Source organism: Bos mutus, chromosome 9 (genome assembly GCF_027580195.1).
Source record: "Bos mutus isolate GX-2022 chromosome 9, NWIPB_WYAK_1.1, whole genome shotgun sequence".
Lineage (NCBI taxonomy): Eukaryota > Metazoa > Chordata > Mammalia > Artiodactyla > Bovidae > Bos > Bos mutus.
The window spans coordinates 35311554-35319897 of record NC_091625.1 but is presented as its reverse complement, the minus strand read 5'-3'; the positions used below and the strand labels follow the sequence as shown (position 1 = coordinate 35319897).

Sequence of the window (8344 nt, the reverse complement as noted above, 5' to 3'; positions counted from 1 at the left end):
TGCGGCACACAGGATCTTTGATCTTCGATGCTGCATGTGGAATCTTTAGTTGTGGCATGTTGGATATAGTTCCCAGACCAGGGATTTAACATGAGCCCTCTACAGTGGGAGCTCGAAGTCCTAGCCACCAGGGAAGTCCCTATATAGCTTTTTAAAATTGCCTATATGCATGCATGCTCAGTCGCTTCAGTCATGTCTGACTCTTTGCAACCCTATGGACTGTAGCCCACCAGGTTCCTCTGTCCATGGGGTTCTCCAGGCAAGAATACTGGAGTCGGTAGCACTTTTTTATTTTTTAAACTTTACAAATTGTATTAGTTTTGCCAAATATCAAAATGAATCCGCCACAGGTATACATGTGTTCCCCATCCTGAACCCCCCTCCCTCCTCCCTCCCCATACCATCCCTCTGGGTCATCCCAGTGCACCAGCCCCAAGCATCCAGCATCGTGCATCGAACCTGGACTGGCAACTCATTTCACACATGATATTATACATGTTTCAATGCCATTCTCCCAAATCTTCCCACCCTCTCCCTCTCCCACAGAGTCCATAAGACTGTTCTATACATCAGTGTCTCTTTTGCTGTCTCGTACACAGGGTTATTGTTACCATCTTTCTAAATTCCATATATATGCGTTAGTATACTGTATTGGTGTTTTTCTTTCTGGCTTACTTCACTCTGTATAATAGGCTCCAGTTTCATCCACCTCATTAGAACTGATTCAAATGTATTCTTTTTAATGGCTGAGTAATACTCCATTGTGTATATGTACCACAGCTTTCTTATCCATTCATCTGCTGATGGACATCTAGGTTGCTTCCATGTCCTGGCTATTATAAACAGTGCTGCGATGAACATTGGGGTACACGTGTCTCTTTCCCTTCTGGTTTCCTCAGTGTGTATGCCCAGCAGTGGGATTGCTGGGTCATAAGGCAGTTCTATTTCCAGTTTTTTAAGGAATCTCCACACTGTTCTCCATAGTGGCTGTACTAGTTTGCATTCCCACCAACAGTGTAAGAGGGTTCCCTTTTCTCCACACCCTCTCCAGCATTTATTGCTTGTAGACTTTTGGATCACAGCCATTCTGACTGGCGTGAAATGGTACCTCATAGTGGTTTTGATTTGCATTTCTCTGATAATGAGTGATGTTGAGCATCTTTTCATGTGTTTGTTAGCCATCTGTGTGTCTTCTTTGGAGAAATGTCTATTTAGTTCTTTGGCCCATTTTTTGATTGGGTCATTTATTTTTCTGGAGTTGAGCTGTAGGAGTTGCTTGTATATTTTTGAGATTAGTTGTTTGTCAGTTGCTTCATTTGCTATTATTTTCTCCCATTCTGAAGGCTGCCTTTTCACCTTGCTAATAGTTTCCTTTGTTGTGCAGAAGCTTTTAAGTTTAATTAGGTGCCATTTGTTTATTTTTGCTTTTATTTCCAATATTCTGGGAGGTGGGTCATAGAGGATCCTGTTGTGATGTATGTCAGAGAGTGTTTTGCCTATGTTCTCCTCTAAGAGTTTTATAGTTTCTGGTCTTACGTTTAGATCTTTAATTCATCTTGAGTTTATTTTTGTGTATGGTGTTAGACAGTGTTCTAGTTTCATTCTTTTACACGTGGTTGACCAGATTTCCCAGCACCACTTGTTAAAGAGATTGTCTTTAATCCATTGTATATTCTTGCCTCCTTTGTCAAAGATAAAGTGTTCATATGTGCGTGGATTTATCTCTGGGCTTTCTATTTTGTTCCATTGATATATATTTCTGTCTTTGTGCCAGTACTGTAATGTCTTGATAACTGTAGCTTTGTAGTAGAGCCTGAAGTCAGGTAGGTTGATTCCTCCAGTTCCATTCTTCTTTCTCAAGATCGCTTTGGCTATTCGAGGTTTTTTGTATTTCCATACAAATTGTGAAATTATTTGTTCTAGCTCTGTGAAGAATACCATCCTGACCCTTTTATTGTTGAAATTAAAAAAAATAAAAGATACTTAAATACAATGGTGAATATATAGGACAAAACAGAATCATAAAATTTAATGCTGAATTAAGCAGTGAGCTGAATGTCTGGATCACCAAATTGGCTTTGAACCCAAAACCACTTAAAAATGGGTATGCTTTCTGTTAACAGCAACTGGCTTATAAGTGAAAGAATGGTCGAAGCTGTTCCAGTTGAACTTCAGGGAAATTCTCTTCTCAAGAACATCCTTTAACTGTTGCTGCAATTGATGGTTCAGTCTGGCCGAAACTGTGTTGGTTTCCTTATTGCGTTTAAATGAAACCTGAATAGCTTTCTTATCTTTCCCAACAGACCAAGGAATAGAAGGTTGTGATGCAGGAACAGCAGCTAGGACACCTGTCTTCTGTGCATGATCATCAACTTCTGGCCTTAATTCATCTTCTGATTTTAATCTCCTTCAAACAGGTTTAGGTGGTGGAGCAACAGGTGTTGTGTCTTTGTTGACATTGGCAGGAGCACTAGCAGCTGTCTTTTCTTCAATTTTACTATCTGTTTTGGCAAATCAAAGAGAACTTGCGGGATCAGAAGCTTTTTCAAACAGCAAGACCTCTGGATGTTTCTCGGCTTCATCATCTGTTCTTCATTTGCAGCAAACACTTCCAATTGGCTGAAATCTGCAAAATTTGGTTGTTCTGGTATCTGCTGAGGTGAGGTAGCAATGTGAGTTATTAGGCCATTGGCATCCACTGGGCAGTGCACAACAGGACAAGGAGCCTGTGAGGGCTGTGGTCTTGGAGGCACTGCAAGAGATTGGGCAACAGCTCCAGCCTGTGGCTTTCTGTTGTGATGGAAAAGATCTGGTTTATACCTAAAGATGATGATCTAGAATGAGAGGGCTGAGGCCTTGGAGGTGGAGGTGGTGGTGCAGTGTTTTTAGGAGAGGTTCCTGAATGAGACCTTGGATGAGTTACATTGTTTCCAATCTGTTCTGGATCTGAAGTAAGAGAGTCTGAAGTACTGTAACCATCTGCTACAGTATTTCCAGAAGCAAATTTCACTGATGAATTTATCTTATTTTCTTCTGAAAGGTCAGGTGTTTTCACAAGCAATGGGCTTAGTGGGATTAGTACGATCATTGCCAGTTCTTCTAAGTTCCATTTCCTGCATGTGGATTTTGCTTGGAGTCATACGAATGGGATGGAGAAGACAATGGCACCCCACTCCAGTACTCTTGCCTGGAAAATCCCATGGACGGAGGAGCCTGGTAGGCTGCAGTCCATGGGTTTGCGAAGAGTCGGACACGACTGAGCGACTTCACTTTCACTTTTCACTTTCATGCATTGGAGGAGGAAATGGCAACCCACTCCAGTATTCTTGCCTGGAGAATCCCAGGGACAGCGAAGCCTGGTGGGCTGCTGTCTATGGGATCACACAGAGTCGGACACGACTGAAGCAACTTAGAAGCATACGAATGGGAACTGGATGAACAATAGCAGTATCAGGATCAGCTGGTGCAATGTTAGAATCAAATTGGGTCAGAGTTTGTGAGCTTGAAGATCATTCACTAAATGTCTCCCACTGCTCACTGCTCTGATTCAGCTGGGACCAAGTCTGGTTTAGGGACAGCATTGACAGAGATTTGCTTGGAGGAGCCTCTGCAGGAGAGCCTGAATAACCTCTCACCTGGCTGATCCCCAACGTCTGCTGAATCTTCCAAACCAATCAGTTTGGGCATTAAGCTTTCAGGGAGTTTTTCTCGTAAGTCATAGCCATTGTTCCTAGCAACTACCAGATGAAATGCAGCACAAAACTCAACCAGTGTCAAGGCTCTATCTTTATCAAAATCTGAGAGTTCCCAAATATGAGAAAGTTGAATAGGAAATTTCAATTTTGTAAAAAACTCTTTAGCTGTAGATCCTGCAGCTAAACAGGAATCAATCTGTTTAGATCAGGCTGAACGGTTTTAAATTGATTTACATAGACTGTCTTTGTTCATCTGTTATTTCCCAAGGATCGTCATAACTACTGGATTGCCTACGAATTTCATTGGCAGTTGTAGCTGAGGCTACAGTTCGTATTGTTGTCTGGTCGTAGACAGAAGCAGGATGCATGGTTAAAAGAGTACTGGTTAGTGGAATATCTGCAAAACTGACCCAGTTTTCTTGAGGTGGAGGTGGAGAATGTCCTACCTACACTGCGTCACCAGCAGAAGAACCTGATTGTGCTTCACCAAAGGGAGCCCAGAATGGCCCAGGCTCTGCAAGAGGCCTCTCACTCTTTCCTCCACTGGGATGACGGTTTTGATTCCTCCATGTGTGTGGAGAAGTTGGTGGAGACTGCTGTGGTGAGACTACTGGGAAGCAGGTTCCTGCTGATCTATAGATGCGTGAGACTGGGCAGTATCATGGCTTGTGGACCCCTTTTTCACTTGTCCCCTGCCAGGTGGTGGGGGGGTGGGTTACACCATAGTTCAGTTCAGTTCAGTTCAGTCGCTCAGTCATGTCCCATTCTTTGCAATCCCATGAATCACAGCACACCAGGCCTCCCTGTCCATCACAAACTCCCGGAGTTCACTCAAACTCATGTCCATCAAGTTGGTGATGCCATCCAGCCATCTCATCCTCTGTAAGACTCTTGATTTTCAGAATCTGAAGAATATGAGGTTGCATGACAAGATTCCTCTTCATTCTTTGAAGCAACAAATCTTGGCAGAGGACGGTCCTTTACTGTATTTATACTTTCTTCTCCAGGGGATCTTCCTGACCCAGGGATCAAACCTGCATCTCCTGCAGCCCCTTCGTTGCAGGTGGATTCTTTACCTCTGGGCCACCAGGGAAGCCCTTTAAATTGTCTACTTAAATACAATTTGCTTTTCCCCAGCCAAACTTGCCTGCATTCTATAGCTATCAAGTTCTTTTCAAAATGTGCCTTCTGGTCACATCACTCCACTCTTCAATTTTAAAGAAAATCTGTCTGTGACTTCCCATTGCTCTTAAGGTAAAGCTAAATCTAACACAGTGCTATCCTGTAGAACTTTCTGCAATAATGGAAATGTTCCCTGAACTCTCCAATATGGTGTCTACTATCTGCAAACGGGCAACTAAGCACCTGAAACGTAGCAAGTTCAACTGAGGAATGCAAATCTTAATTCTCCTTAGTTTTAATTACTTTAAATCCAAATTTAAACAACCACATCAGCCAGTAGTATCCATGTGGAGCTCAAAAGATGGCCCCTGCATTGTCTAGTCTCTACCTATTCTCTAACCTTTTCCTATACCAAGCTCCCTACCTCTTGGTCTCTCTGACTCACTCCTTTAAGTTTCACACATTCATTTTGCTTCCAGTTGACTCAAGAAAACTTTGCAAATATTATGCCTCTGTTAGGGGAATTCTTCCCATTTTTTTTTTCCTAGTTAAAACCTACTCATCTTTCAGAGGACTTCCCAGGTGGCTCAATGGTAAAGAATCCACCTTCCAATGCAGGAAATGCAGGGGATGCAGTTTCGATCCCTGGGAAAGGAAATGGCAACCCACTCCAGTATCCTTGCCTGGGAAATCTCATGGACAGAGGAGCCCAGTAGACTATAGTCCTTGGGGTCGCAGAGTCAGACACAACTTAGTGATTAAACAACAACATCTTTCAGAAGATTCAAGAATGAAAGTTGTGTCCCTAGGGAAGCCTTCTCAGCACATGAGGAGGCCAATTTCAAACGTGCTTAATTCATCATCATTGTCCTTGCAATTGTTTTAGTCTGATATTTATCTTTGTTGTTGTTTCCATAAAACTAGACTGTTAGATCAATGAAGGCATGGACCATTGTCACCCAGTAATTACTATTAGCATAGAATAAGTACTCTATAAATATTAATTACATCAAAGAGTGATTATTTTTTATTACTCTGTAGCTCCCAAAATTCAATTTGATTTGGGCTTTTGTGGTACTATCTTTGACCAATTTTTGTGTAAATACTAAGCATACAAAATAGCAACTAAAGAAAGTTTATCCCATTGCCAACCTCTTTCCAGACCAACAAAGGAATGGAATGCGAGAGCTTCCTTGGTATTTACTGATGCAGAAGTAACTGAACATCTGAGCTAAAAGCTCAAACAGTGATTATTAGTATCCAATTTACCATAACAGTCTAAATGACATTCAGGCTGACAAATTGGTGAAGAAAACTTTCATAACTTTCACCCACAATCTGAGCTGCACAAATCCCTCCGCTCTTTATATCTTAATTTAATCCTTTTTGAAGTCATTTGTTCCTGTAACTGGCATTTTAATCTCTTATGTGCTTCTGGTTGTCCCAATTTCTCACTTATCAGAATACTCTTCTGCAGCTTAATGCTTTAAAAGAGGCTTTTGGAGTTTTACCTAACAAGATTCTTATGTTCTCTTTCAAGGATCTTTGAGTTTTAATCTTTTTCTTCATAGTGACAGGCTCAATCCTAATTCCATGAATACATCTTGAACTTTTGAGGGGGACAGGTTTATAGGGCAATCTGTGTATTCATCTAGTCTGCCTCCCACCTTAAAGACAAAGATGTTGTCTCTCTGAATTCTTTAAAGGGCATGTAATAGAGACTAGTGTACTCTGCAACTAGGTGATTGTCCACACAAGATGGTCCCATTATAATCCCATAAAGCAAGGGTCCTCAACCTCCAGGCCACAGACTGACACCTCCTGTCAGATCAGCAGCGCCATTAATGTGCACAATAAATTTAATGCACTTGAGTCATCCTATGACCAACCTAGACAGCATATTAAAAAGCAGAGACATCACTTTACCGACAAAGGTCCATCTAGTCAAAGCTATGGTTTTTCCAGTAGTCATGTATGGATGTGAGAGTTGGACTGTAAAAAAGCTGAGCGCCAAAGAACTGATGCTTTTGAACTGTAGTGTTGGAGAAGACCCTTGAGAGTCCCTTTGACTGCAAGGAAATCCAACCAGTCCATCCTAAAGGACATCAGTCCTGAATATTCATTGGAAGGACTGATGCTGAGGCTGAAACTCCAATACTTTGGCCACCTGACACAAAGAACTGACTCATTTGAAAAGACCCTGATGCTGGGAAAAATTGAAGGCAGGAAGAAAAGGGGATGACAGAGGATGAGATGGTTGGATGGCATCACTGACTCAATGGACATGAGTCTGAGCAAGCTCTGGGAGTTGGTGATGGACAGGGAGGCCTGGCATGCTGCAGTCCATGGGGTTGCCAAGCATTGGACACGACTGAGTGACTGAACTGAATTCTACTTGTAATGTAGAATAAATATGCACTTATTACAATTGACTTGCATGTAATAATAATCAAGCTCCCACAGCCTTATGAGGTAGGCATTATTTACAGTCTGCAATCAAAACATCTAAAATCCAGAGCAGCTGAGTAATTACTGAAGATACTATAGATGGTGAGTGGCTAAACCATGCTTCACACTCAGTGTGATCCAAAAACTAAGACTCTTAACCCTGATCTCATACTGCCTGTTGTCAGGGTGGAAATTTGGACCCCATTTGGACCTTTCTTTATTCAAGAGCTGGTTATCTTTGTAGAAGCCGTTTTTCCCATCTCATATTATAATCTTTATGAACATTAAATAATTGTTGAATGAATGAGTAAATAAATATTAAACTTATCTCTGAGAAAGATTGTTAACTTGAAATGTGAATGGTGTTTGTTCATTAAATCAGGAAAAAGAAAAGTAAGGAGAAAGGAGAAATCTAAAACTAGGTTATTGAATCATTCTCCTATACTTCAGGAAACATCATTATAGGGGTGATACTATTATTTCTGTGTCTATAGAATATATAGATGTGAGGAAACTAGGCCTCTGAGAATTTAAGTAATTTATCATATGAAGGCCCTAGAAATCAGCACCATCAGTGTTTAAAAGCTAGATTGCCTGGTTCCAAAGCTCATGCTCTTAAACTAATTTACTATATAAATGTCACCAGGGGATCTGACATATCCTCTTGGGGTTTTAAGTCTATACATGTGTAATTAAGAGAACTTTGGTTAAGTTCTCGTTTTGCTATTAATGAATGCTATAATTCTAAATAATCATTTCCAGTTTGTGGCGAATTACTTACTGAGAAAATGACAGTGCTAGAGGTAATGCTATTTAAAATCTATGCTTGATCTAATGGTTCATTAGTCTGAAATTTACCAGCTCATTTTTGCAATCATAATTTATTCCAACCGTGATATCTTCAGTTTAAAAATGTGTATATACTAACTGGATGCAAACAATAGCTATTGTTGACACTGAAAATTTGACAAAATATTAAATGAAAGAGATGCTGAGTTATAGAGAAAGTTAAGTCCACCTAAGTATGACACATTTTCATGAGATTTATGCTAAAACTTTGAAAAAAACCCTAAATGTTC

General features: G+C 40.8%; 1 pseudogene; it reads right to left on the bottom strand.

The window, feature by feature from the left end:
- Positions 1-2131: 2131 nt before the first annotated feature.
- Positions 2132-6585, bottom strand: LOC102281010 (ralBP1-associated Eps domain-containing protein 1-like; annotated as a pseudogene).
- Positions 6586-8344: the final 1759 nt, after the last annotated feature.